This window comes from Musca domestica, unplaced genomic scaffold, assembly GCF_030504385.1.
Source record: "Musca domestica strain aabys unplaced genomic scaffold, Musca_domestica.polishedcontigs.V.1.1 11, whole genome shotgun sequence".
In the NCBI taxonomy this organism is placed as follows: domain Eukaryota; kingdom Metazoa; phylum Arthropoda; class Insecta; order Diptera; family Muscidae; genus Musca; species Musca domestica.
The window spans coordinates 9,913,502-9,938,108 of record NW_026712133.1 but is presented as its reverse complement, the minus strand read 5'-3'; the positions used below and the strand labels follow the sequence as shown (position 1 = coordinate 9,938,108).

At 36.8% G+C, this 24,607-nt stretch overlaps 1 protein-coding gene across 1 annotated transcript in view; it reads left to right on the top strand.

Annotated features, from left to right (window-relative positions):
• LOC101893751 (homeobox protein aristaless) overlaps window positions 1–24,607 on the top strand; it is a 56,264-nt gene that overhangs the window by 9,281 nt on the left and 22,376 nt on the right. The gene's annotated exons all lie outside the window — the stretch shown is intronic.

Genomic DNA, 24,607 nt, shown 5'->3' with positions numbered 1-24,607 from the left:
CCCCATAAAGTATATATATCAATAATCAGCATAAAATTCTAAGTCGATTTAAAGATGTCCGTCTGTCTGTCTGTCCGTCTGTCTGTCTGTCTGTCTGTCTGTCTGTCTGTCTGTCCGTCTGTATGTCTGTTGAAATCACGATACAGTCCACATTATTTGACGTAGAGCGCCAAAATTTAGCAGAGCACTTTGTATTGTGTCTAGGATGGTTGGTATTGATATATCGGTCCACGTTCTGGTATAGTCCCCATATAACTGTATCTCCTGGATGTTGTTCCTTGTACTTAATTCAAAATTCCAATTGACGAGAGCAAGTAAAGATAACAATTTTGAAAGTTGAGTTACTGAGAGTTTGGTAATTCTTACTTTAAAATATTTTCAGTAAGGAAATATCCAGTATTTTAAACTGTCTTGAGGCTAATGTAAAAAATATTTAAAAATGTTAGGCAATTACTTTATGTATTTGTTTTCTCTTTCGAGACGAGCTTAATGATCTGAAATTTGCAGTGAAAAGGAAAGCCAGATAGACACTATCACACACTCACCATTATGCGACGCGTTTCGCCGTTGGTTAAGCGGGCCGTAATATTTATACGAAAGAGAATTTTTTTACTAAGTAATTTTTATACCCTGCACCAGGAGAAGGAAGTGAGATAAGCCCATAGTTACTCTTGAGGATCTTCATAGAATCATTTTCTGAGTGAATTTTTGTATGTCAGTCCGTCCGTATGTCCATGTATTTTCGTGAACAAAATGCAGGTCACATTTATTATCCGAATGAGATAAAGTTTTTCAAACAATAGTAATTGAATAGTTTTTTTTCATATTCGACCGAAATTTACCGTTGCGTTTAACTCGGTCCAGTATATCTATTGCCCCAATAAATATACAGCACTATATAGCAATATTATTTGGTTCCAATATAAACTATTTTGTTGCGAGTGCTCTACTAAATACGCATAGTGGTGTAGGGAATCATATAGTCGGCCCGACCGACTTTTGACCTTTCCGTACTGGTTTCTACTTAAGTTATCGTACACACCTTACATAATACATGATAGCGAGTCTGTGAGTAATTTTTATCGGAAGATTATAGTGCACAACTAATAAAAATAATTTATGTAACATTGCGGAGATATAACCATAAACAGCTGTTATTTACATATTTCTTAAAAAATATTCAAATAAATGTTTATAAATAGAAGAGCGGGCGTAAAAACTTAAATTAAAACTAACCAATATATATCAATTTTCACAAAACACAATAGAAAAATTACAGATAAATAAACAACAGTCAGTTGTTTTGTTATAACTACGTCTGGAAAACAAAATTGAATTGGCTAACGGCTATGGCTATGACGTTTGTGGTATGACACAAATAATCAATTACATTACAACCCATATGATTGGTTTGAACAGCTGTTTTTTTTTTTTTTTTTTTTGGTTATGGTTATGGCACGTCTAATTGAACCTCTAGTTCGGTGATATTCAGCTGAGCCGGTTATTCTCATTGACAACAACATTTCACATCACTAACAACGCTTTTTGTTTATGTATTCTTTACGGAGGCGACATGTAAGTCATTTTCGACATCGTCACTCTTATCACAAATTCGACCTCACCAGTGCTAAAACAAATTATCCTCCTCCCGGTTACTTCACTATTTCTTTATGGCCAGTATTTTGTTTTGGGAATATTTTTGTTTTTCTTAGTGTTGTTGCTGATGTTGAAATATTCCTGCCTTTGTTCTTGTTGTTGGACTTTGGTCTGTTTGTTTTGATTTCAAAGTCACTTGACAAGAGCGTTTAAGTAAGAATCGAGTGATAAAACCATTAATAATTTATTAGCTTTTTGTACGAGAGTCTTGTGGCTGTTGCGATGACATCGACACGATGGTGGGGACAACCATGACCACAATGCACCAGACGAACGGACGGACGGACAGAGAGATCTTTGTTGGTATTATCCATTCAATCCCATAATAATTTCTTCTTCCTCTCTGGTCGACACTTCCAACAAATCCAAGTAGATGGATGAATGAGTCATGTCCACGGTATCCACAAAACAATGGCAACGACAACAACAACATCCAGTTTTTTTTTCGAAGTGTTTCCATTTAGTCAAATCTGAATGACAGTCAGGTTGATGTTGTTGGAGACGATGGAGAACAAAAAATAAATGAGAAATAACAACAAAAAACGAGGCTGGCTTTGTGTGTGATTGTGTTCCCGTTCTCTCACTCACCTGTTTCCTGAGCCTGTATTTCTCTTTGTTTTTGTTTTCTTATTTTATTGCTGCCGATTTAATTCTGGTGTTGGTTTTTGTTGTCGTCGTCGTTGTTTTCGGTGGCGGCAACGCTATCAGCAACATTTTAGTGACCGGGCGACCGACCGGCCCGTCTTCCTCGCATTCAATTTGTCTGTCTGTCTGCCCCTTGGATATCTTTGTGTCGCCCTTCCTCTGTGTTGGCGGTAATTAAGTACACTTGTAGAGAAATTACTTGCAAGAGATGGAGCCGAGCAAAAGGTCAAGTGGACTATTTTAAAGGCATTTTGTTGTCATACAAATTTGTTATACAGGCGGGTTGGATAACTTGCCTGTAATTGCCACAATTATGCTTATCTGAAACAGATGAAAGTATAATGAACTTGGCTATATTCTAATTGCTACCGAAAAAGAATAAAAAAATGTTATTCGAAATTCTTAAATAAGGAAGGTGATAATAGTAAAAATTTAAAAACATCAAAATTCGGATGACATCATTTAAAAGGTGACCTATATTGAGAATATGGCCTATGTAGGACCGAAATTCTGGTCCTAATACCATGATCGCCGAAACTATTAAAATGACTTTAAGCAATTTTATGTATTGCTCGTAGGACTTTATCGAAGTCCCACATAAAAGGTCAGTTTTTTTATACCCTCCACCATACAAAAGAGGTTATATTAAATTTGTCATTCCGTTGCAACACCTCGAAATATACGTTTTAGCGTGAGATTTTAAGTCGATTTTTCGATGTCCATCTGTCTATTTAATTATTATAGAGCTTAGATATTTGGCACAAAAGTTTATTTTATATGCAGATTTGATTAGAAGAAACTTACAATTTCAGTTCCAGGTAGGTTCTTTCCCTACCAAATAAAATCGATTCGGGTCCAGCTATTGGTATAGCCCCCATGTAACGGTACCTCCTGCCACAATTTCCAACCAAATCTGCTGAAACTTTACTATTAGGGTTCCTGGTTGGTATGTACCTTCCTTGCAAAAAAAGGATCGATTCAGGTCCACCTACTGGTATTTCCCCCATAGAACGGTACCGCCCGATTTTCAGAACTTTAAAGAGTTCTGCCACAATTTCCAAACAAATCAGCTGAAATTTTACATTTAACATGTTTGGTAAGTCTGTTCTCCCCTTGCGGAAAAGGTTCGATTAAGATCCTATATAACGCTTCCACCCACTGTATTCGATATCAGCGGTAGTTGCAGTTTAAAGGGGAACACGTTTGAATTTAGATACTTTTAATTATAAACGTTTTTTACCAAACGGTGGAGGATACTGACAGTTCAGCCCCACACGAACTTAATGTTTTTTTTACTTGTTTTAATATAAATATTTTACATTGGATTATTTATTATTATCACACTTATATCAAATATTCAAAGAAGGGTGTTATCAAACAACCCAAATGTGTGTTACATAAGAAAGGAAAAGGATATACTAAATTACGCGAAATTCAGTTTTTTAAGGAAGAAAAATTTGTATTAAAATTTGGAAAGTGTTGTAGATATTTTTCAATTTTTATTAGCAAATAAAAATTCTTGGCCGAGTTTAGAAAAATATATATATATTTTTTTTTGTAGATGTATGTCAACATTTGGCATAGGTGTCATAAAAATATACTGCCGGATTTAGATATATAAAACAACAGAATAATGAGAAATACAATGAATTCAAAACAAACAAATAATGTTGTGTTACGCATTCCGGGTTTCATCCAATAACACTCGCTCGGACTCTTATTGGTTGGGAGGTAGTTTTCCCTGTCCCGAAACAGAAGGGTCTGAGCTCAAAACAAGTCCATTTAATAAATATAAGTTCTTTGAAGTTCGATTTTTTTTTTTGAAATATGCTTCTTCATAAAGTTCAAGTATTTAAGCTCCATGAAGTAAAACTTAGCGGACTGAAGTTGAAAGATGGAACCATGTATTTGCATTTGTTTCGTATTTGTATAAGACAGAACCGACTTGAATTCCTTCAGCATTAGATATATATTGCTCTTTACATTTCCCACTAATTCCCCACCAACATAACATTCCTAGAAACCATTCCAACATTGGAACAATTCACTTCCTCTTGCACTGGAGTGTAGAACGCTTGCATCAATGTTAGCACATCAATATGGCCTTAATGAAACTTTAACGAAATAATCTATTGCCAATAATCCGTTGCGAGCTAGCCGGTACACTAATACATGCACCTCTGTCCATTCATCGTTGTGAATTTGATTTATGTATTTTCATTCATTATCTAAAACAGAATTTCAATTAAAAATTTTAATTGAAATTCATGTAAGTTTTTCTCCACTTTCTGTTTTATCAATTTGTGGCAAGCCCTTGTTGCATGTTGTTTATTAAGACAACAAGAAGCAACAGCATAACATACACAGCGACGACACCGGTTGCTGCTTGTCTCACCAGCTGCTGCTAGCTGCAGGACCAGACGCTGCCAACCCGATATCGGCATTAATAAAAGTAACAAGTCACTGAAATCAACTCATCGCCGTAGTCTTCGTCGTCGCTGTCCGTCTAATATCTCAACGCCCGAGCAGTAAGTAATTAATGTGATGTTACGACACCACTAGACGCCACTTTAACCATTACGATTATCTCTCATTTCAAGCCACATGACTCGGCCATCAGTCCACACTTCCGTACCCTAATCTAGGCACTTCGTTAGGGTAAGCCAAGAAAAAAAAAACGAGTTTTCAAAACGGACACATCCCAAACGTTCTGCTGCTGACCGACCATTTACTTAGAACACGGAAATTTTTATGGATCACAACAACAATGCAGAAATTCTCTCTGAAAGGGGAGTGGGGGAGAATGACCAATGGTCGAACATTAACGATATTTTAAAAAGAAATTTATTGTAAATAGAAAAATAAAATGATTGAATCATGTTAACAACATCGACACTCAACATTATGAATCATACATGTATGGTCGAATGGTTCCATGTCGATGGAATCTTTAACTCTGTCCGTCTCGAACATGGCCACTGTGGAAGGAATACAATCACAGAATAAACATGTACATTCGCATGAATGTATGATGGAATCAGCACTTTGGTCTAGCTTTTTGGCTACTCTTTCTCTTCCTCGCTGTGCCTGTGTGTTTGCATGGCTTTACGCAGTCTATGCGTAAATGCTTCGGGCTGCAAAAAAAAAAAAAAAAACGTTAAAGTGTTCAGCTCAGGAGCTGAATTGCAATTTGCGCCTAAATCCTATCCATTTTTTTTAGATGGGGAGGAGGCATGTTTGTTGGCTTGTGTAATGGGTATTGCGGGACAAGTAAAGGGTACACGCATGGCTTACATGTGTCGTTGGGATGACTTGCGTTTAATGGTGTTGACGAGCACATTCAAAAAACCCTGAAGAGCGCCACATGGTGCAGTAGCCACCAATCCAGCCAGTTGCAATAAAAGTCAACTACACCAGCAACAACAACAACGGCATAACCGAACTCTCCCTTCTAGATAAAGCAGCATTAGTGCGAAGATGGCAAAGAATCTACGCGACACAATGCAGACGCTCCCCAATGCCGCAGACACAACGCTTTTTTCGCCTTTTGATAAAAAAACAAATGTAAACAGAAGCACTTTATGCTCATGTCCAACAGTAAGTCAGTCAGTCGGTAGTCTTGGAATCAGTTGTGCGGCTGTGTTGGTTTCAAGCTGCAAGCAATGCCCGAGCGTGTATTAAGAAGCTTGATTTGGCGTTAATGTCTACTTTGAGACGATTGAAATGCTTCGTGGCCTTTTATTTATGGGTTTACATTAGGCTTAACCACATCAGTCACACTTTATTGATCTGTCTGGAATGTGGCGATAAACTGGACATTGAACATTGTTGGTCACATTAGCAACGCCCATGATTGGTCGAAACAATGCAACGGGGTCCACACAGTGACAATGTTGCATGTCGTTGTCCAATGTCGTTGTCTTGCAATTGATGGAATAGCGAAATGGTCTAAATGTCTTCTACGAATGCGTATTAGAGAGGGTGTAGCCATTTTGAGGGGTGATAAAAGTGTTTTTTTTTTTTTCAAATAAAAATTACCATTGCTGAAATGTTTAATTACATATGTACAATGGTGGCCACTCATTTAAGTTTTATGGTTGACCTTTAAGTATGGGGTATTCGGCATCTTAGGCATAGAAGGATAAGAACTAATCAAACTCCGACCAAATTTTTATTATTGTTTAATAACTGTTGGTCTCATATGGGAAATAATTTCAAATACTCCAGACTTAAGCAATCATAATTTAAAAAATAGGCCACACAGAAAGCGAATTCTGGTCTTATAGTGAGTACATAAGAAGCTTGGCATCATTGTTAGGCATAAAAATGGCAAATTATAAGGGAAAACGACTGTAGAATTCGGGAGCGACTCTGGCATCCCTTTATGAAGAACTTCGAGCTATGCAGACTCGGAGCTGCTTATGTACTCACACCTTAAGTCTTCTTATGCTGTCAATTTTTTCCAACGAGGATTTTTTCAAAAAAAAAAAAAAAAAAAAAAAAAAACAGTAAAGAAGTCTTAAAGTCGGGCGGGGCCGAGCTCCACATAACAATTAAAAGTTTTTATGGGAAAATTCAATCATACACGCTATGATTATAATTATAATTTCAAGTTCAAAAGACTAAATATGCCGAAGCATTTGTATCTTTTAAATTCGGACTTGTATTGCCCATTTGATATATGGGAGCCATATCCAAATCTGAACCGATCTTCATAAAATTTGACAAATATATTTCTGAGCTGTATTTCATATATTTCCCTGAATATCGTTGTTACGGATTACATATTACGGCTGTAGGTAACAAATATAACAAATCGAATGAAGAATATATTTGGGAGCTATGGCTATATCTGAACCGATCTTCACCATTTGACATACTAGCTTCTAGACTCAATTCGGTCGTAAGTGCCAAATTCCATCCCATTTAGACAAATATTATACGTTTGATGCACAATAATAGGTAAATCGGACGAAGTTATATATGGGAGCTATATCCAAACCGAACTCGATAAAATTTAGCAAATGTATTTCTGATCTGTATTTGGTATATTTCCCCAAATATTGTAGTTACAGAGTGCATATTACGGCTGCGGAGGCCAAAAATAACAAATCGGATAAACAATATGTATGGGACCGATATATCTGAACTGATTTCGATCAAATTTGGCATACTTATTTTCAGGTCTAATTGCGTTGTATGTTCAAAACTCCATACTATTCGGGCTGATATTACACGTTTGGTGCACAATAAAAGGCAAATCTGACGAAGATATATATGGGAGCTACATCTAAATTTTGGCCGATTATCTCCAATTCGTCCTTGGGCCAAACAAATGATCTGTGCAAAATTTCATCTAGATAGGGCGATAAATGCGAACTGTACTTTATTTACAAAAATACATGAACAAACGGACGGACGGACATGCATAAATCGTCTCAGAATGTGATTCTATGCAGATCATCTCGTTTCCTTTTGCCTTTTACAGACAAATGCACAAAGACATAATACCCTGACCACCTTGTGGTGTAGGGTATACAAATAAATGTTTTTCTTTTTTATTGATAATGTGTGGAGAGAGGAAATCCTACTAGCTCTTATTCTAGCGGCTTAGGAAAGCAGAATATACTCCATTTCTTTTTTTTACTTCAAGGAATACTCCCGCTCGATTTGGAGTAGATAGTAAACAATTTTAACATCAAGATCGATGGAAAGTCGAACATTCGCCAAATATTGACACTGGTTAAAAGCTTATAAATTCATAACCATTTAAAAAGCACCCATGTATTTAGGAATAGATTGAACATCAACTTGACATTTCTGATGGTAAAGAAATTACATTAGTTGTTCCAATATTTTTGCCTTTTAATTTTAGTTGGAATGCAGGCATCTTAGTCCGCATTTGAACAGCATTCCATTTAGCCACAAATGAAACATACCGCTCTGAACCCCCTTTTAAATAAAATTAAGGCCAAATTGTCGTTATAGAAAGCTTGGAAACATTTCCTCGTTATAATTTTTGTCATACACCAATTCTTTTTCCATATAAAGCTTATGAAAATAATGTTGTCGAATTTTAATTTCTTTAATAAGCAATTCCAAACTCTTTTTTTCGGACAAACGGTGGTGGAACGCAACCTCGAATGCATTTTTCATTTTTGAAAGACGTCTTCTTCATCCGGTCATCAGAAATGAATGATGACGATGTTCAAAAATGAATCATGAATTCTTGAAATTGCTGTCTTCGTCGGTCTCCACTGGGGCTGGCCGGGAGAATAGCGCTCGAACATGACATCAAATCTAATTATATAATTAATGCCACATACTGTTTGTATTTGAGTTGATTTCATTTTTGGTTTGCTGTCATTTTGAACATTTTAACACACCATTCATTCGTTCTGGCTGGACAGTGAGTAAAAATCAACAACAGTAAAAAAATCCAATAAATTTTATTATTCGTTTTTTGCCCGGGGTGGCAGTCTGGATGCATGCGGGACTGACTACAGCATCTGTAGTTGGAGAACGAAATAAAAAACGACATCAAAATCAACAGAAATGAGGCAGAACTTGAAAACAAGTGAAAATTGCCACAAAATCAAATCAAGTTGGGAAGCTATCAATTATGGTGTTTCTTGCTACACTCACTCACTCACTGACTGACTGACGGCTAGTTTGACGGAGAGACAGACACCAAGTCTGACAAACATTAAATCAACATAGAAATATAAATTTCATCTTTCAGTCTTCAATCAGATCGAATGCAATCAACGTCCTCTATGGTCTGGAAGCCGAACGGACCGTAGGAGGGACAGACACATAAACATCTTCGACCAATGCTGCTGACTAACGATGTGCCATACGTTGTACACTTGGACACTGATACCCGCTGCCTGTCCTTCGGGATGTGGCCACTAGTTTTTGTTGTCATGCGTGTGACATTATGTCGGAACGCAAAATATGCCACAATTGTCCAAATGCCATTTGTATAATGTTTTAAATGGCAAATTTGTGTTCATAATTGATTTTTGTGTGTGCGTGTTCCCGGCAGCCCAAGTTTTTGTGGACCCTCATCTTTGAGTTGTGCTGTGTTGTCCGGACGGACGGACGGACCGGCAAAGGTGCTGGGCCCTTTGCGTTTCGCACAGGATCCTGTCGATTCAATTAAAGATGTAGTAACAATTTCAGCGGCACGTAAAAATAATCACAATCCGCATCTCTGTCGTTGCTCTTGTTCTGGTCGATGTTGATGGTGATGGAGCAGTGCATTTTCTGTTTTTCGAGTCTGAGACTGTTTTAATGTCAACACGATCAACATTATCATCAATATTGTCAGCATCTTCATTTCGACCGCCGCAAGGCAGAAGAGCAACTTAAAGGTAGTCTTTTGGTGATTTGGGAATCGTGTTTGGTACAAGGTAGCAAACTTCAATGCTTCAATGTTAAAAGAGGGACTTTTTCCATTGAGAACACTGGGCGGTATTTGAAAAGGAACACATGGAATAAGCTAAATTAATCACAGTTAAAACAGCGAAAATGTGTATTTACGTCATAAAATTTTGTCATAAAATCTAAATAGAAAAGTTGTTCTCCATAACCTACAAGAATCCACTAGTTTTGCTACTTTTGGCTTTATAAATTCGTACGGGAAAGGTAATCCAATGATTTGTACAAATTATTAAGAAATGTCGTCTGATAGTCTAAAAGTCCGCCTAATGAGAGCGGGTGATGAGAGCAACTTTGCCAGTAGTTTTTTGTTTTGACATAGTATCAAAAGTACTCAAAATGTTACAAACAAATCCTCACTGTGAACGAGAGCATAGATTTGCTCGTCCCACTCGAGAGTGAAACGTGCCCAAGAGTGGTATTGAAGAGTGTGAGTTTAACTCTTTTGTTTTGTGTGGTAGCACTTCCGAGTCACTCCTGTTTGAGTCGCTCAAAATATAGAGAGAGTTTGTTTTAAGAGTGAAATCGAGTGTGAAAAAACATTTTGCAACAGCAACAGGGTTTGATCGTGTACATAATCAAAGAAGTGAAAAACATTAGATGCAAGAGGCCGGTGGATTTTTGCATAAAAACAACAAAAGCAATAATACTATAATATGCTTTGTTGGTTTAGATTAGCGACAATTTTTTTCAACGAGTTTGGTTTTTTAATAAACTCCTCCTCGGAAAGGAAGGTATATTAAATTTGTCATTCCGTTTGTATCATCTCTAAATATTTTCGTAGACCCCATAAAGTACATGTATTCATGATCAGCATAAAATTATAATTCGTTTTAAATATGTCCGTCTATGTGTCTGTCTGTTGAAATCATGATACATCCCACATAATTTTTACCTAAAGCTTCAAAATTGAAAATGAGATACATCGGTCCGACATATAACGATACCTCCCGATATTCGATATTTAGATTTTTTGCCAATTTTTTCAAGGATTTGTTTAAAAAATGGTGCTTTTAGTGTGAAACGGGTTCTAGTTCCGGTTACGGAACATTGTATATATTTTTTTGTATATCCCCCAAATAACGGTACATCCCTATACCTAGTATTTTAATGATTTTTCACAAATTTTCCACGGATTTGTAGAAAAATTAGTATTTGTAGTTCATATTGAGTTCCGGAGGCAGAACATTGAACGTTCGTTTTCATATGGCACACATATAACGGTAACCAGCGATATTTAGTATTTTGATAATCCTAATCGCATTTGCCCTGGAAATTGTTTCAAATTTGATATTTTAAAACACGCAATAGATAATAATCATTGTAGTTTAAAATTGTCTATATAGGTTCCCGTATAACGGCTCCACAAATTAATACTTTTTTCTTGTTTTCGTTTGCTTTTTTTGGTTTGAGAAAATACATACATATAGAAATACAACAACAGTATGACAACAACTAAAAAAGTGCTCGGCTAGAGAAGAATCTGCAAGTTTTCGAATAAGTTTTGCTCCCACTGTAAAACGAGCAAAGCAGGCTCGCCTTTATTGATCTGAACTAAAATGAAGAGTATGCTCAGTTTGTTTTTTTATACTTCCAGAAGTCCTCCTGCTCGACTTCGAGAATTTCACTCGAATTCGAGATAGTTTTTCAGTGGTCTGCTGTAAACAATAATCCAAACATACTTTTTAAAGTTATCACCAGTGTAGAAATGTTTCAACTGGTCGAACATTCATTCATTCACTCACATGTCCTTTCTGATTGTTGCTGACAATGTTTTGCAATGTCGGCGAATTGGAATCGGTTGAAATGAATCAACCAACAATAACCACTTATACCGTGGACCATAAAATGAAGCAGACAATGGAATCAGATGTGGAAGAAGAGGAGGATGAAGAAGAATAAGAAAAAACCACCACGAACAAATAAGAGTCAGTTAATAACTCAACATTTCATATTTCATGATGTTATGATGTTTATGACAGATATATTATGTTAACAAATTCTTCGCATGTCCAAGTGACAATTTCAATTTGAGAAACGTTCAAATCTCATTTAGACGACTAATTATGTTTGTACAACTTTGTGACTCCGATTGACGCAACACATAAAAAAGACCGCACCTCAACAAAGTAGCAATCACAGATGTGAGATATGAATTGGATAGAAGCGGTAGTAACGCACAGTATACGCTTGTGTTCGGTCCGAACATGAATCGTATCCACAAAAGAAGAAGAAGAAGACGACGAAACTGAACAAGTTATTACTTTGTACCGAACCATAATTACACTAATTAAGTAATAATCTTTCGTTATGGCCAAACAAACAAACGAAAAGAAAAAACAATTCACTTCCATAGAGAGAGGGAGAGAGTCTGACTTTGTGGTAGCATTGACACAATACTACAGTAATTCTGTTTTTCATTTAGCTGTTTATAATCCAAATAGAGTCGAATAAGCAAAACCATCAGGAGAAAAACGAAAGAAAACAAAATGAAAAAAACGGAAAAATGCTACAAATAAAATTCCACTGCGATTTAGTTGAATTCTATGAAAAAATTCTTTAAAATGTACACAGACCTGCACATCCATAGATATTTTAATGGAGAGATTCATGCACAGTGGCTCAAACATAAGCATTTACATTAGCTAGTACGGAACTTACCTACCAATAACTTGAAATATCGACACAAGACTAATTTGGTTGGAAATTGTGGATGGTATCAGTCATCGGTCAATCACGTTTTGTGTGCTGATGTTTTTAAAATTTCGAGGTATTGTAAACAAATTGACGAAGTTTGGCTAAAGTTAATGAGTGTCAATTGCATGTGTTCAAAGATCACAAGTACTCCTTTTAATGAGAAAATTTGAAATGTTTTATTTCTCCCTCATCACGTACATATGCGGGTCACGAATATCAGGGACAGTTTGTTTGTGCCTCCGTTTTGTTTGTAAATCTGTATTTTGGTAACTCTGGAAAAAGTATATTCAGTATTACAAAATTGCAACTCAACCCAAAAGGGTAATATTTTAAACGAATGTTTGTGTAGTTAGTAAGATTCATCTGTCAGTGATTAAAAAAATTTCCCCCTAAAAATAAATTGGGTTAATGTTGTAATTTGAAATTAGCATTTTTTTTGTAAAAAATAGAAAATCTAGTGTAAAAAGCTTGGGCATATTCATAACCTTTTGATGTCCAGCGAACCAAATTTCAGACGTCCGACACGTCTGCTCAAAGTCAGATATTCATGCGAGTGCAATGGTGCTGAGTCCTGTTGGAACGTCCAAGGTCTGCGGCCAGAATGTCTGCGTATCCGTACCCTCCAGAATATTTTCGCGATAATATTTATTTTTATGCCACGGTCGATTAATACGAGCGGAGAGCCCACACCATCACCATGGCCGGCGCTTGAGTTTTGGTGGCCAACCGAAGGTGCACATTTTCAGCTGACCTCTTTGGCAAGTAAACACGATCATTTTGTTTGTTTACAAAATGCTGGACAACAAATGTTTACTCATCGGAGAAGCAACTCTTTAGCTCTTTTGAGTCTATTTTCTTTCAGTTGCGGTGTAAGTTTTTCCACTTTTTGAAATTTCAATGGCCGAATGGAATACTGCGACATGTTCAGCTCACGAGCCATTTTTCGGCCACTGCGACGCGGGTTTCGATCAAGTCGCTTCTTTACTTTTCGAACCATTTCTGCTGATGTTGCTATTTTCTTCCGTCCACTTCCTTGACGTCGAGCTTTGGAATTTCAATGGCTTTAACCCGACCTCATTTTTCAAAATTTGCCAAATAGATTATTACGATGTGTTCAGTTCAGGAGCCATTTCTCGGCCACTGCGATGCTGGTTTCGATCAAGTCGCTTCTTTACTTTTCGAACCATTTCTGCTGATGTTGCTATTTTCTTCCGTCCACTTCCTTGACGTCGAGCTACGCTACCAGTATCATGGTAACGAGCGATGGTACGAGACACAAAAGATTTATTCACCATATAATGAACTGTCACTGAAATAATTTTAACAGCTGTCGGACGAGTGGTTTAGAAATGACACCAGTCTTAAGTTGGTTACAGCCTTTTTATCTCACCCTGTGTAAAGTAGAATAGAGTCCAATCTCCCTCTTCGATTGTCAACTCTATTCTGTTTTTGGTGAGAAAAGAAACACGACCGAATGGTTTGGTTGTTGATTCAATTCTTGTTTTATTTCAAAAATATTTCCCTTACTTACTACTGAAACTAATCTAACTTAACCTAGATTGTTTATTGCTAGTTTTTCCCAGCGCCTCAACCGCACTCAAAAGTATGTACAAAGTATTTTGTACACCCTGTAATGGCTAATATCCGCCCAAATGAAGTGAATTGCGGGACGTAAGTTTCCATTTTGTGCAACTCGGCTCCGACATATATATTTTTTTAATATAATCCTTCTCCAAGTGATATTATGCACTCTATAGCAAACTATTACTGCTCCAAAGCCAAATTTTGATAAGTGCTATGGTCTACTTGAAATAAATTCTTTTGTTACGGGAGCTCTACTAAATATGCGTAGAGGTGTAGGGTATCATATAGTCGGCCCCGCCCGACTTTTGACTTTTCCTTACTGGTTCGAATATAAGATGTGGTTTTCGTCTGGAATAAATCTGGCTTTATATAAATAAGATTCTCTGCATGCCTTCCATTCACGTAGTTTCTAAATTTGTTAAAATTAAGTGTGTATCTGGAACCAAATTTCAGATTCTTCATCTAATGCTTGAACATTGAAGATATAGGCAAAATTTTGAAAATTTATCACGGTTTATATTATCAAATTCAGAAAAAAATTGGTCGCGTAACCCAGTGGAGAAAATTTCAACCCCCGGCCGAAGCTCAGCTGCCTAAATATAGAAAACGAAGTTTTAATACCCATAACTTTGGATTCTGGAAAGATAATAGCACACATTGTAGCATTTTGGAGAGGTTGGGGTTTTAGCTATAATTTAGTATGCATCTTATCAACTTCCACAATGGGTATTCTTGAGGGTCTTATTAAAAATTGGGGTCCAAAAAATCAATAGTCATAACTCCCGTTTTAAATAACCCCATAATGTGACCACTACGAATATTAGATCCGAAATATTGGTCAAATATCCGGGTATCAAGGTCCGTCCTAGAAGAAAAAAATACTTTCCAGTAATCGGTAGTAATAATGAAAACAAAAATATTTTTAGATTTTTTTTTTTCTAAATTATATGTTTCGTGAGAAAACTGAAAATATATGAATCCTTTATACGGAATTATGAAATCGTACTTATACACGGTAAAGATCAATAGCCTAGTTCCAATTACATCGTCTATTACATTCCCAATGTTGTTATGTCATTAAGACAGAGTTGTTACTTTGACATTTTGACTTTCGCTTTGCAAGCAGCACTTGCAGAACAACTACGACAACCCACTGTGAACTGTCAATGTAGCACGTTTTAACGAACTACAACTTGATTTCATATTTTGGCGCCAATTATTGTTGCAATTTATAATTAGGGCCAACATGCCGACTGACTGCACCGTTTATTTTTTTCCATCACCCCATCCTTGTTAGAGTGGCCATTTAAAGTCGGACTAGCTGGCTGGCTACTTTTCGAATCCACCGTGCATGAGAGAGTACCGCCCGTGTTGAGTTGTCGGTAGTCAGCGTTGTGTCAGTCGAGTCGCGGTAGTACAACATATAACTGGCATTCCTGTGCGTTTGACATTATTGTGTTAATTTGCTGCTTAATGCACGCAACAATTATAAAATAATGCGGCGGCAAAGTTTTGAAGTGAGGCACTCAAATGTCAACAATGAAATCGACAAACAGATCAGTTTGTCTGTCTCTCTGTCTGAAAGTTTTGTGTTTTTGTTGGCTTTGTCATTCTTTCATCTGTCTTCTGTAGTCAATCGTCATATGTCTTGGGTTTTTGTTTTTACGAGTCTGAGTAAAGGCTGTCCATTGCTCTTTTTTTCATTTGACAATCATATATCTGGATTGTTTCTTTTTAATGTCTATGTATGCGTGTATTTAAGTTTTCCTCCGCCATGCTTTTCATGTAAAGTGCTTGGTTTTACATCTCTGGGTATTGGAACTTTTATTGTAGTTAAAAGTTGTTCTCTCTCTCGCTCTATCTCGTTTGACCGTGAGGCCAATCGTCATGGCATACCTGGAATATGCTGCACTTTGAGACTTTTATTAACAAATACAAATTTATTTGTTATTATTTTATTTTAACCATGTGCATATGTGCGCCAAATTGTAGCGGAGTGCCGGTTGCTGCTTGCAATTTAATAAATGCTACATGGGGGAATTTCATCAATTAAACTCAGCCAGAGCATAAATGCGCCAATCAACTGAGTAAGCCAGTCGGACAGACGGACGGACGGACGGACCGATGAATAGCATTCAAAGTTATGCACTTATTAATAAATTTATTTCTTTATATAGCCATATAACTTTATTAGCTAGCAATGTTTTGTATGACTGCATATATCTGTTGGCGGGTTTTTCAATCCCTCTCTCACTCGCTGAATAATAATCGGCAATTAAATGTTTATGTCTTTCCTTTGAATGCCGCTGATTGTTGACAACAACAAAAAACCACGACAGCAAGTTCAATATTGTCAGCCTAATAATTGTGGGAAAGACGCATTAAATTTTATTTAGTTTTGATTGAATGAATGTAAACATTTTTGTCGTCACAATCGAATTATCTGCGCGGACTGCAGTTAGTAATTAAAATTTTTGTTTATTGAATTGTTCGTTGCAGCCCGAGAATGGAATTGACAAATTGGCCAGGTTTTGATGATGATTAATAACGGATTTAATTGAAACTGCATTCGACGTAATGAAGATTGGCCGGTAGTTAAAAATATAATTATTGATGATATGAAATTAATATTGATTTTCGGATAGGATGAATCCAAGACAATTAACGACGTTGATTCATTTGAACTTTTTTGCAAAGAAAGTGAAAAAAGCATGATTTTTGTTATTGGTAGCATTTTTTCCTATCTACAGTCTTTTCAGGACCGATCACACAATAAAATTAAATTTACTCTTATATGATTTACTCACTGTTGTGCACCACTTTGTCTCAAAAATTAAATTAACCTGAAAAATCGTTGGCATTTTTTTAAGAATATGCCTGTTTACTGGTTATGCAGATTACCAGTAGGTTGAACCTTATGGACTAATCCTAAAAAATTCAAAAATCTTGCTTCTGTCATTACCAACTATTATCAGCGTGTGCGCTGCCAAATATAGAACCGAGCTTTGCGAATTGGTGATTCGGCTTCGGTAAACGAATAAAACCTGAATAAAATACTATGACTTCTTGATTTAGATGTAAGATCGGATATGGCACTCAATATTCGTAACCGTAGCGCACTGTGTAATGTATTTAAATGAAAATCATAAGATTGCGAGTTCATTACCAGCAGTGAACTAAGTAAAAAGGAGGATTGTTGAAAAAATAGAGCATTCATTCTAAAAATAAAACACATATTTTTTTCCACCTATTTCTCGACTTTTGGACAAACAAGTTAATAAGGATCGGTCTTTTCTGCCGACAGATGTATTCAATCGGCCTTTCGTTAAAATTGTTCAAACTCTATGCCTTTTATGAGGGGTTTCCCAAGGAGTGGCTCAGTATTTTCCTAAGTCTAAGATTTGGACTTCACATTTTATGAAATATGTGATAAAAATTTAAAATTTTGTTGTTGCAAAATCGTCAGGCAAAATCCCATTATTGTTGTTTTTATAAAAACAACGTTTGTTTATGAGTGGAGAACGATGGTAATGTTTACCAGGGGGTAAGGCAGGGAATACCTAGGTTTCGGAAAGAGCCACCAATCCTCATCAGTTCCCTTGTTTCTTGTCTGGGATATTCTCCCCATGTTAAAATACTATTTAAATGTTAAAATACTATTGAAATTTGAGGAGAATCGGATGCTCATTTCGCGTTTTATGGTCTTTATGATTTTTATAAATTTTGACCTGTTGTGAGGGAAGTGCAAAAAGAATGGTCTGATATATTTAATCTTCATACAATATCTACTGTTCGTAGAAATATGGGGATGTGCCAGATTTGAAGATAATCGGAATCTTTATTTTATAAGAGTTATAACTAGGACGAGTTATAACTAGACACCAAATTGACTAATACTTGTTCTATAAAGAAAAATATTTTCTGTGGTAATTTCAACCTTTTGTGAGGAGGCACCAGAAGGATCTAAGTTTGACGATAATATTACACTGTATCAAGTTTAGACCGAACCGAATACTGCCTTCGGGAGTTATCGTGCGCACCAGCCAGGCAGGCAGCCAGACAGGCGAACACCCTTAGATAGAAAGGGATTTGGTTCAACAAGATGTAGGGTCCCCTGTAGTCATATGACTGAGGACATACAAATGACTTCATTTATGGTAACATGCCCTTGTAAAAAATTAGTTAGATGGTTGAATTGTAATTAGCTACAACTGTCTAAAATTGATTAAGAAACGGTATATTTGGAAATGAGATTAGGTTTCGAGGTATGGGATTCGACTATTAAAAAAGTTGGCGGTGGTATTTCCGTCATATATTTACCGTGATTTCCCCATAGACCTTTTGGCGTTATATCGCATCATCGACGAAGTTGGTAGGTGGACCAAGGGTCCGCGACATAGTATATCTTATAAAAGGGAAAGGAGGTTGCAGTTACACAGGATCGGAGACATCGTATACAGGTATACACAATAAGCCTAATAAAGGATCTTCTGTGCATATTGTTGTTATTGAAATATATAATATATTCCATTCAGTTCTGCCTCCTAACAATCTAACATAAACATAAGCAAGAAATTTACAGACTCTCTGATAATTACAAATATACATAAATAAAAAATTACATATTTGCAACTTGTTGTAGTTATTGTTTGTCTAACAAAAAACAACCACGATATTGTTTTTATTGCCAATTACACAATTCACATTGATCTTTAGACCCGGTAAACAAGAGCCAACATTTCAGCTGTGAACCAAATCAAGAGAGCGTAAGAGAGAAGATATCTACTAATGAATGATTCAATACGTGCTGATCGATATTTGCACAGAGAGAAGACCGAACTATGCTGGCAGCAAGTGTACATCACCATCGCGGCTTATTAGCAGTTGTTAGCAAGGAGGAACAAAATTAAAGGTTGAAATATCAATAATCATCATATTTGCATTTACATGGGGGCTACTTGTAGCAACTGCTGGCGAATCATGTGCTCTCACACTCACATACTACAAAACCTTCAACATTATGGGAAGTTTGTTTCGTTTCGATTCATCTTTTTGTATCTCAATTTGTGGCTATTTTAATAAAATCCACATAAATTCCAAAAGCAAACATATCCACAAACAAACCAGTGCAGAATCGTACAAAATTTCCATATTAAATTAACGCGTTTCCTTGGACAGGCATACATGGTTGGAGCCGTACTTACTCATAGTTACACTAAGCTGAGCTTGGCAGTCCACATTGTGGCTGACTGCTCCGGCTGTCAAATGTTGGACTGGGGTAGCAGCATTCACATTCACACTTGGCGTAAATTAAATTCTTGATAGTTCATGAACTTATTAGCAGTTTCCTGTTAATATTGCCACTGTACTACACACGCTTGCGCCTGGGAAACATGGGCCAGGCAAAGGGGGCAGCGGAGAGGAGGGCTGGAGGCATGCGCGAAATAAAAATTGCTAAGATGGGGCATCGATTGCAAAACATTGATTTCCTCTTAAGGAGGTCATCACATCTTGTTTTCAGGCGCTCTGGCCTCAAGATGCCCAGCCGTCTTGTTTCTGGTCAGAGCGACATACGCTAGCCATGTTGCCAGATTTGCATTTGGTTGTAATCTTAATAGAATTGTTAAATTTTCTTGCGTATCAACGAATTTGATCGTACAGCGATCATGTTTCGCACCATCTCCCCACTGCCATGAAGGCCGTCTTACAGATATGGTAGCTTGTTGGCGATTATTGATTCGTCGATATTAAGAGGTGCTAGCTGTTGTATTCAGTTGGATTATTAAGACCGTCGGTGTTTTTTGGCAACATGGTTTGGTATTAATGAAGATACCAACCTACAACAACCACAATACCGATGTGGTGTAAGAATCTTGATTTGATACACTTTTTTCTCTTTATGCTTTATGCCACAGCAACAACGACCACAACACCGACCTGATCCACCAAAACTCAACACCACATGCATGGTTTTGCCCACAATGACCACAACGTGTATTTGTCCATTGTCCAGGCCTTTATCCATATCTTAAAGATTTTTGTTCACGTTGTGGATTTGCTGTTTGGAATCTGTATCGATAGTTGTGAGAGCGCACGCGTGTGTGTGTGGGTTTTTGGATATGTGAGCTTTTTGTTTGTTTGTCTGTCTGGTGAGATATCTTCCAGTGATTAATGAATGTTTTACCACAACATCGAGTAAAAGCGTTGTCTTGTGAGCAAAACAAACAGATCGGCGAACTGACGGACGGACAAAGAAGAAAGAAAAAAGAAACGGGTGTTTTGGCTTCTTCGGCAGTTATCATGTTGTTCTCATTGACAGCCATATTATCATTCGAACGTGTTGCAATTTAATGACTTGTGTTCAAGACATTACATCCATATGAATAATGATAATAATTGCTACTGCCGCCACACTAGTAATCGATATTTTGCCATTTCTGGCTATGCATTTAACACCTTCAATATTTTCTTCTGGTACGATTCTTTTTATCCAGTGAAAGATTATTATCAACGATGGCACGTTCCAATTGAAAACGTCATCAAGGTTCCGTATGTATGAAAGAAAACGCTTAAAATAAAAATAACTAAAAAATTTCAAGAATTTCTAAAAATACATGGAATTGGTCGGTATTCCTTATGGAGACTATGCCACACATAAACATGGCCTAACGATAGCCCCAAAATCAAAGAAGAACAATTCAAAACTTGTGCCCATATTTTAAGTTTTATCGGTTGGATTTTGTTGCTACTAAGACTCCAAAATTCCAAATTATAAGAAAATTCAAAAAAAAAAAATTTTTTTTTGTACCAAATCGAAAATATTCCATTTTTCTGGTAGAATAAATCAGGGATCAAACTTCCACATAGACCAGTTATCATAATATAACTGCTCTTTAAAAACTTAGGGCAATGACAAAAAATTAAAAAAATTATTGTTGCCTTTTAAAACAAAAAATCCGTTAAACAATGAATCATCGAGTATGTGCCTTAAGTCTTTCGTTTTGCGTTTGTATCATTCACAACACCCGGTTAAAGGGTATTATTCAGTTGTTTAACAATCTGAACATCAAGACATAAACTTGATCAGAAAGAAGAAGTTTTATACAAAATTTCCACCCGAAGACGTTGTATTCTTACTTTTCCGGCTTCCAATTTCTTCCATGTCCCATTTAGCTGAGTCCTCGTTGGATGCTAATTTGCGTAACGTAAATATACGTATGGATCTAAGCTTCATATATCTATCTATTTCAAGCGTTTTATAGATCCTAGCCACATTTTCCAGCCTAAATACCTATAATTTAATATTTCGAAATAAATTTAGATAGCACGCATAATAATCAATGTAAAGTATATAAATGCAGGAAAAGCCCAAACAAAAATAATATTTTACAAGCTTTAAAATTTTGAGCCCAACCGATTTTTTATACCCTCCACATACATAGTTACTATCGAAATAATCATATCCTTCAGCCCCATAATCGGTGTTTTGATGATTTTAGAGAGTTTCCAGAGAAATAGCTATAAATTCGGTATTTTGGGTTCATAACGAGTACTATCTACTGTGACAACATAGGGTGAGATAGAAAAATTGCACCAAAGTCAAAAACCACAATTTTTATAATTTATTTAAATTTTATTGAATGAAAGAAAAAAATGTTGGAAATAGCATCAAATTTTAAAATAAGTTTAGATTTGTTCCAATTGGACACCTTTGGCACGAATTATGGCAAATGAAACCGTCACACACTGCCCGAATGTTGCTCTGCGGTATTTTGGACCATTCCGGCGAAGCGCTTGCTTGAGGTGATCGACACTTTGGTATTTTTAGTACCAACCTTGCTTTCCCAAATACTCCAGACACAATAGTCCAACGTATTGGTATCCGGAGATTTTGGTTGCCATTGTGCGCTGGAAATGAAGCGAGGAACCTCATTTTGTAACCATTCTTGGGTGCTGAGTGCGATGGTGCTGAGTTCCTTTGGAATGTCCGAGGTCAGCGGTCAAAATGTTTGCGTGACCAAGGCTTTAATACACCCTCCAGAATATTTTCGCGATAATATTCGGCATTAATTCTGATGACGATCGGCTGTTATGGCGGCCCACACTATCATCATGGCCGGCGCTTGAGTTCTGTTGTCTGGTGGCCAACCGAAAGTGCACATTTTCAGCTGACCTCTTTGGCAAGTAAACACGATCATTTTGTTTGTTTACAAACTGCTGGACAACGAATGTTTTCTCATCGGAGAAAACCAAATTCGACAGTTCACCACTTTCGGCCAAGCGAAGCAACTCTTTAGCTCTATTGAGTATATTTTCTTTCTGTTGCGGTGTAATTGCACTGGAATTATTTTAAAAGCTGTCGGACGAGTGGCTTGGAAATGACAGCAATCTGAAGTTGATTGCAGTTTTTTCGTCTGACCCTGTATATTACCCTTCCTCCCCTTATTCGGTATTTTGATGATTTTAGCCTGTTTCCAGCGAAATAGTTCTAAATTCGGTATTTTGAGTTCACAAGAACCTACTGTGGCAGAACTTTGTATATAAGTTAATATTGTTATATAGCCCATTAACTGTACCTCCCATCGGCATTTTGACGATTTTCGCAACAGTTTCATGCTCAAAATTCGGTATTTAGGATTCATAATCGATACTATTTTCGGTGACAGAAAAATGTCTTAATAGATCCACATTTTCATATATCCCCTATATAACGGCACATTCCTATATTCGCCATTTTTATAATTTTAATCTCAGTTTCTAACGTAATGGTATAATATTCTGTAGTCACAGCTCAAAATGGATTCCAGCTACTGTGGCAGAACGAAAATGTTTTCCTATTCCCCAAATAACGATATTTCTCAATATTTGGTATTTTGCCGATTTTAGCCACATATATGGTTTGTGATTGTTTGAACAAATTTTCGATTTACTAGGGCAATATTACTAGGCAAGAGTTCAACTATTTATCGAGATTTAACTGTATCAACTTCAAGGTTTTGAATCGTTATTTCAGTTCACAACACTAGTATTACCCACAAAAGATGGTTTCCATATCAGTGAAAATTGAGGAGCATACCCATTACTTTGCCACTTTTCCATGTTTCTACCACAAAGTGGATATTTTGCAAAAAAAATCAAATATTTCACCTATCTTAAAGTCCATAATTAGTTTAACTATCTATTCTATATTCTTCTATTTATATGAATAATTTACAATGCAATAATATGGGCAGAGTTATGCCAGATTCTAAAATGGAACCTCAATTAGAGTAGGATGAAGTTCTGTGCCTGTACCTCAAACATTAGCTGCTCCATCTCAACTCCAACTTCATTATTTATGCACAAAATTCATTTGTGGCAGTTGTTCCGATTTGGCGTTTTCCATGCGACTGGTTGGCTGAGTGGCTAGCTGACTGACTGACTGACTGACTGACTGGCCGTTGTGATTGGTCGTGTGCCTTTCGTATAGCTTTCATTGGAATTCGTTTTAGAGACGTTTTTGGTATGTTGTTTGTTCACGCATTCCGTAATGCGTGGAATAGCAAATGGATTGCATGTTTATTGCTCCCACCACTACATGGCCAGATCTTCGTACATCAGACCGGCCGGTGATTGATACCAAACAGCAACAACAACGTAGCTCTTACCACAATAAAATCAAAAGGAGCAAAAAGGATTCGTTTGACCATTTAGGCATTAATATATGCGTAAAATGTTTCCAAAACGCAAAACGCAAAACGAGAAAAGTAGAAGAGGCACACACACTAAGCGTGACTAAAAGTTGTGAAATGATATTGTTAGTCGTACACCTTAAAACAAATTGTTTGATACCTCAACTTGACAACCGTTGTTGCTATGACACAGACATGGCGAGAACTAAACCAACAGACCGACAGACAGACAAGCAACCTGATGCGAATTGGTGTGATATGGGACGGGTGGGACGGGATGAGGCAAGACGGAGTTCGCTGCCATGGACACCAATGTCGACACATAGCATGATGTCGAATTCTATGCTTAATTGCTAGCTGATGATTAAGTTGTAAGTCACAGCTCCGCAGTGACCATATTTGTAATGCGCGGTATGGTGGACTCAATTAAATTTTCTAAAATAAGCTTTCGGACCGTAGCCGAGATGGCTTGAATTGCAAAACAAATAGCCAACCACAACAACAAGAACTACAAAAACCCAAATCAATAGTTTCCACCATAAATATACATAAATTCTTGGGAATCATAATCATTGCCATCCCCCAGCCATTGACGAACCCAGACATGATATTGACATTGCCCATTGGTGTTCAGTCAGTCATTCAGTCTCTCTGTCTGTCTGTCCACTTAGTATGCATCAATGCCAATCAGTATTAATGATATAAATAATTAAATATAATAAGATGGTGGTTTCTCCGCGCTGAGATGACATCGGCGGAATGGCATGGAATGGAATGAGATGAGATGAGCAGCTATTATAACCCATCCCATTGCATTGCATCGCATCCCATTCCATCTCCATGTTGCAATGTTTAGCTAATGCAATTATAAATAATGTATAACCACATTTTTGACTGATTGGTTTTCATTT